Genomic DNA, 6,044 nt, shown 5'->3' with positions numbered 1-6,044 from the left:
TCCAGGAGCAGCAGCCCCAGTGGCCAAGGGCTCATTTTCAGACAGAGCCACCAGCTGCTCAGCCTAGGGAGGATTTCTGGTTCACCAGAGCTTACAGATAACTTTTGTTTTTATTTGTTTTTTTTTAAAGATTTATTTTTATTTATTTGAAAGAGTTACAGAGAGAATTAGAGATGAGAGAGAGCTCTTCCATCTGCTGGTTCACTCCCCAGATGGCCGCAATGGCTGGAGCTGCACAAATCCGAAACCAGGAGTCAGGAGCTTCGTCTGGGTCTCCCACATAGGTGCAGGGGCCCAAGGACTTGGGTCATCTTCCACTGCTTTCCCAGGCCATAGCAGAGAGCTGGATCGGAAGTGGAGCAGCCAGGACTAGAACCGGCACCCATATGGGATGCCAGCACTTCAGAACAGGACTTTAACCCGCTGTGCCAGAGTGCCAGGCCCAACTTGTGTTTTCTACTTTGAAACTTTTTTTAAAAATCCAAAGTTGTTTGAACTATTTCTATATAGAACATTTAAAAATAAATAGGAGAGCCGGCGCCGTGGCTCAACAGGCTAATCCTCCGCCTAGCGGCGCCAGCACACCGGGTTCTAGTCCCGGTCGGGGCGCCCGATTCTGTCCCTGTTGGCCCTCTTCCAGGTCAGCTCTCTGCTATGGCCAGGGAGTGCAGTGGAGGATGGCCCAAGTGCTTGGGCCCTGCACCCCATGGAGACCAGGATAAGCACCTGGCTCCTGCCTTCAGATCAGCGCGGTGCGCTGGCTGCAGCACACCTGCCACGGCAACCATTGGAGGGTGAACCAACGGCAAAGGAAGACCTTTCTCTCTGTCTCTCTCTCTCTCTGTACACTCTGCCTGTCAAAAAAATAAATAAATAAATAAATAAATAGGAAATGGGAGGTTTCTGCCGTGGAAACAGGATGAACTGTGTCAACAGTCTTTACCCCCCCCCCAAAGCCTACCAACCCCACTCACATTAGCAAGAGGCCCCAAAGGCTAGCAGCTCCATTTAAATCTGGAAACAAAACGTAAACTCCCTGACCATTCTTGTATCCAGTCTTCCCCAGCTTAGTTTAAAAACTGAAAAAGAAAAAAACTCAGACGTGGGAAAGTTGGCAAGTCATGTAGAATATTAAATATAACACAACCCTCTCATTAATATTTCAGGTGAGAACTTCAGGTTTTATATTACAATTTGGTTATCACTGTTTGGTGAACTCAAAGAATGCAACAGTGACCCTAAGAATCTAATATATTGATAAATATTGAAGAATTACAATAACAACAACAACAAAAGAAAGACAAAAGGCCTCCTAAAATTCATAGCCAAGACCTGGGAAAGCAGTAGAAGATGGATTGAAGACCTCTCTGTCTCTGCCTCTCTATCTCTCTCTCTCTCTTTCTCTCTCTCTGCCTCTCCTCTCTGTGTAACTCTGATGTGCAAATAAATAAATAAAATCTTTTAAAAAATTCATAGCCAAGAATCCAAGAAATTCATAAGATTCACTCAGCCATGGTGCCTTAGATGTGTGGGTCTAGTCTCTGGGCCACTATTTCATTGAGTTAACCCTTTATCAGCATAAAATCTTCTCTTGGTAACTCCCACCTCAAATTATGGTACAGTACTACTCCAGAAACTCAAAAGAAATCAAACACTAACTCAAAGGAAAAAAAGATTTTAAAAAATTCTAAAGTTGATCATATTCCTTACTCTTCTCTTCCTTAACTTACATTATCTTTTATCCAGAGGATGCCCTTAAGACAATGTCCACATGAGTAAGTGTGACTCTATTTATAGTGGCTAGACAAGTCACAGATGACAACTTTTTTTTATTTATTTATTTGAAAGTCAGAGTTACACAGAGAGAGGAGAGGCAGAAAGACAGAGAGGTCTTCCATCTGATGGTTCACTCCCCAATTGGCTGCAACAGCCGGAGCTGCACCAATCTGAAGCCAGGAGCCAGGAGCTTCTTCTGGGTCTCCCACGCAGCTGCAGGGGCCCAAGGACTTGGGCCATCTTCTACCGCTTTCCCAGGCCACAGCAGAGAGCTGGATGGGAAGTGGAGCAGCTGGAACTCGAACCTGTGCCCATATGGGATGCAGGCACTTCAGGCCAGGGCGTTAACCTGCTGCACCATGGCACCAGCCCCACAGATGACAACTTACTTCGTATAGTGATGGTGGGGAACCCCAGGAAGTGTGGCCCAGAAGTAGAAAGCTGTCAATAGCATTGCTATTGTTGAGTTACCTTTTGAAGACCATGTGCTAAGGAGATCCATTTGGAAATATTGTATGGATTCTTCTCTAGCCAATGCTGTGTATGAAAATGGCCCAGAGCTGGCACTGTGGTGTAGAAGGCTAAGTATCTGCCTGCAGTGCCAGCATCCCATATGGGCACCAGTTCAAGTCCTGGCTGCTCCACTTCCATTCCAGCTCCCTGCTAATGTGACTAGGAAAGAAGCAGAAGACAGGCCAAATACTTGGGCCCCTGCACCCATGTGGGAGACCCAGAAGAAGCTCCTGGCTCCTGGCTTCAGATCAGCCCTTTTCCTGCTGTTGCAGCCATTTGGGGAATGAATCAGCAAATAGATCGATTCTCTCTCTCTCTCTCTCTCTCTCTCTCTCTCTCTCTCCCCTTCTCTCTCTGTATCTCTGCCTTTCAATCAAATAAATTTTTAAAAAATACAAAAGCATTCAATAAAAAAAGGAAAAGAAAAGAAAAAAGCCCTTAGTAGTTTCGCAGTGCTGGTCAAAATTCCCTGTGGTCCAGTTCCACTGTTACTCACAGAGACCAACTACAGCGTTTGAAACAGAGGGAAGATTACGATCCAGCTACAGCATAGCAATGTGTGAAGAATGTTATTTGTCTACTGAGTCCTTTTTCCAAACTTTGGTAGTTATCATGAAACTAAAATGGAGCTATCAGCCCAATAGTTGTATCCAATTGCTGAACTTGGAGTGACTTGTTGCAGGTAATAGGAAACCAGCCTTTTTTTTTTTTTTTTTTTTTTTTTTTGCCGAGAGACAGAGACAAACTCCCATCTACTGGTTCACTCCTCCAAATGCCCAAAACAGCTAAGGCTGGGTCAGATTGAAGCCAGGAGCAGGAACTTAGTTCAGGTTTACCACATGGTTGATGGAGACTCTATACTACTTGAGCCATCACCTACTACAGGAAGCTGGAATTGGGAGCGTAGCTGGGACTCTAACCCAGGCCTTCCAATATGGGATGCAAGCATCCCAAACGTCATTGGGACTGCTTGGCCAAACTCCTGCCCTGAAAATCTGGCATATCTTAATGACTCTATCCGCCATCTGTCCACTTCAGGGCTCCAATAGCCGTCTGCACTGTTATGTTTTCAGTGAATGAGGGCCACAATGATAGTTTATATTTTTACTCACTGATTTGGTAAGTAGAACACCAACTCCCAGCCCTCTGTCCTTGAAGCAGTGCTCCTATGCAGAGTTTATGATGTTGACCTTTCACACGCAGACTGACCTGTTGATGTTCCAAGGAAAACCTCACATCTTCAGGTAAGAGTGAAGATTCTCCTGCAGGGAAAGCCTTCGCCAGTCTGTGGGGGAAGGAAATGTACAACTGTGAGTTCAGTGTTAGCCAGAACAGAGACACCCATGGGAAAGGAAAAGGAGAACCAAGATGCAGGTGGAAGCACTGGTTCCTGGAATCAGGCCACATGGTTCACAGGGTCTCCCTGTACTGACAATCAGGACTGCAGTGAGCAAGGCAGCACAAACAACAGAACAATCTGGAAAGTTGTTGAATTTTACAGGCGGCATTACAGTAGAAGCCTGCCAGCTGTCCTGTATGTGGTCTTAAGATACCATTAGGAGCTTCCTGAATGCTTCCCATGGGCCTAAAAATCAAGAAGCAGGTGGCATGATTGTTGGTCTCCATGCCTAAGGACAACAGATTAATAGCAAACAAGTGTTTAAATGGCTGGTGATGTTTCCCTATTGTGAGAGGATGCAGCTAACAGAGATCTTCCTAATAGCCTGACCTCCTTAAGCACCTCTCGGTAAAGTGCAAGCAACGTCTTCTGGGATTGAAACTTGATTTGAATCCACTGAGTCTGGGCTTCTTGAACCTGTGAATGACGTGCCCTTAGTTCTCTATAGTAATGTACACAACGTCACGTTATTATGTAACACACCCATTACATAGATGTCTCAGCAGTGTAGACCCATTAGTAACTCCGGGGCCCACTCACCTGAATTCCATTGGGGAAGAGTACTAGCCTTCTATTTGATGTAACACTCATGTTCATTACCCTTATGGATACAACTTTTAGCCAACGAACTTCGAGTAAATAAACTGCCACAACTCCTAACCAAGTTTTGTTGTTGTTTTTTGTTTTTGTTTTTGTTTTTTTAAGTTCTATGTTGATGGATTTTGCCCTCCTTTAATTCTGGAAGAAATGAAAGGCAGTGAAAGCTTGATGAATGTTGCCATTTGCAGATTTTATAATCTTTCCTGTAAAGTGTGTGCCCTGATCACTGCTGTAGCCAAGGATATTGCAAAGTAAGAGGTGATGTCTTCTGGGAATCATTTGCTGACCACAGCCAGTCCTAAGTCCTTACTTGTGAACCTGCTCTATGAACGTCCTGCACAGTCGCCCTAAAGAATATGCAGGTGAGCAGCACTTCTCTTGGGCTTTCACCAAAGCCCACACAGGGAGCACGAGCTGCCAGCCTGCTTTCCCTTGAAGCCTGACAGCAGACCAGCTTGTACAACACCAGTGAACACCCTGGGCACCTGCAGCAACGAGCCAGGCCTATGATTCCTGGAACCCTTTCTTTGGTCACGTGTGCCCTGTAACAGAAAGCACAAACCTCGTGTTGCCAAGCATCCACCCAAGGCACCCCAAGATAACCTTGAAAAATTCCCATGTGATAGAGTCACATGGGAAATGCAGTCAATTGATAAAGATCAGAACAAAGATACCTATGAACAAAAAATATCCATGCCTTGGCTGTTATAAGCTGCACCAACCATTTCATAATAATTACAACAGAAGACAAGAAAACAATCTTGTGGCACAGCCAGTTAAGCTACTGCTTGCAATACAGGGATCCCACATCAGAATGCCTGTTTGTGTCAAGATTACCCCACTTCTGATCCAGCTTCCTGCTAATGTGCCCGAGAAGGCAGCAGAAGATGGCCCAAGTACTTGGGCTCCTGCAACAGATAAGAAGGCTCAGGTTGGAGTTCCTGGCTTCTGGCTTCAGCCTTGGCAACAGCCCTGGCCATTGCAGTCATTAGTAGAGCAAACAAGTGGATAGAAGATATGTGTGTGTGTGTGTGTCCCTCTCTCTCCAATGCTTTGCCTTTCTGGTAAATAAATACATCTGAAAGAAAGAAAGCTTGAAAAGTATTCATTCTTGCCACCACCTGCAGTGCCAGCATCCCATATGGGAACCAGTTCCAATCTAGCACTCTGCTATGGCCTGGGAAAGCAATAGAAGATGGCCCAAGGCCTTGGGCCCCTGCACTCATGTGGGAGACCTGCATGGGAAGCTCCTGGCTCCTGGCTTTGGATCAGCGCAGCTCAAACCATTGCAGTCAGTTGGGGAGTGAACCAGTATATGGAAGACCTCTCTCTCTCTCTCTCTCTCTCTCATTCTGGCTCTACCTCTCTCTATAACTCTTTCAAGTAAATAAAATAAATCTTTAAAAAAAAGAAAATACAGAAACAAAAAGACTCTTTACAATCTCACAATAATATTATACAAACCTCATAACCAGAGGCAAATTTTCATTTCTCCTATCAGTCCTCTTACCTTAATTCTGCACAAGTTTTTTTTTTTAATTCAGTATATCTTCATATGAGATTCACATTGTTCAATAGTCAAAACAACCTTTATTGTTTCTTTTTTTAATATTTATTTTATTTATTTGAAAGAGTTACAGAGAGAGGTAGAGCCAGAATGAGAGAGAGGAAGAGAGAGAGAGAGAGAAAGGTCTTTCATCCGCTGGTTCACTCCCTAAATGGCCACAACAGCCAGAGCAGAGCTGATCCGAAGCCA

Source organism: Lepus europaeus, chromosome 5, assembly GCF_033115175.1.
Source record: "Lepus europaeus isolate LE1 chromosome 5, mLepTim1.pri, whole genome shotgun sequence".
Lineage (NCBI taxonomy): Eukaryota > Metazoa > Chordata > Mammalia > Lagomorpha > Leporidae > Lepus > Lepus europaeus.
This window is presented reverse-complemented; position numbering follows the sequence as displayed.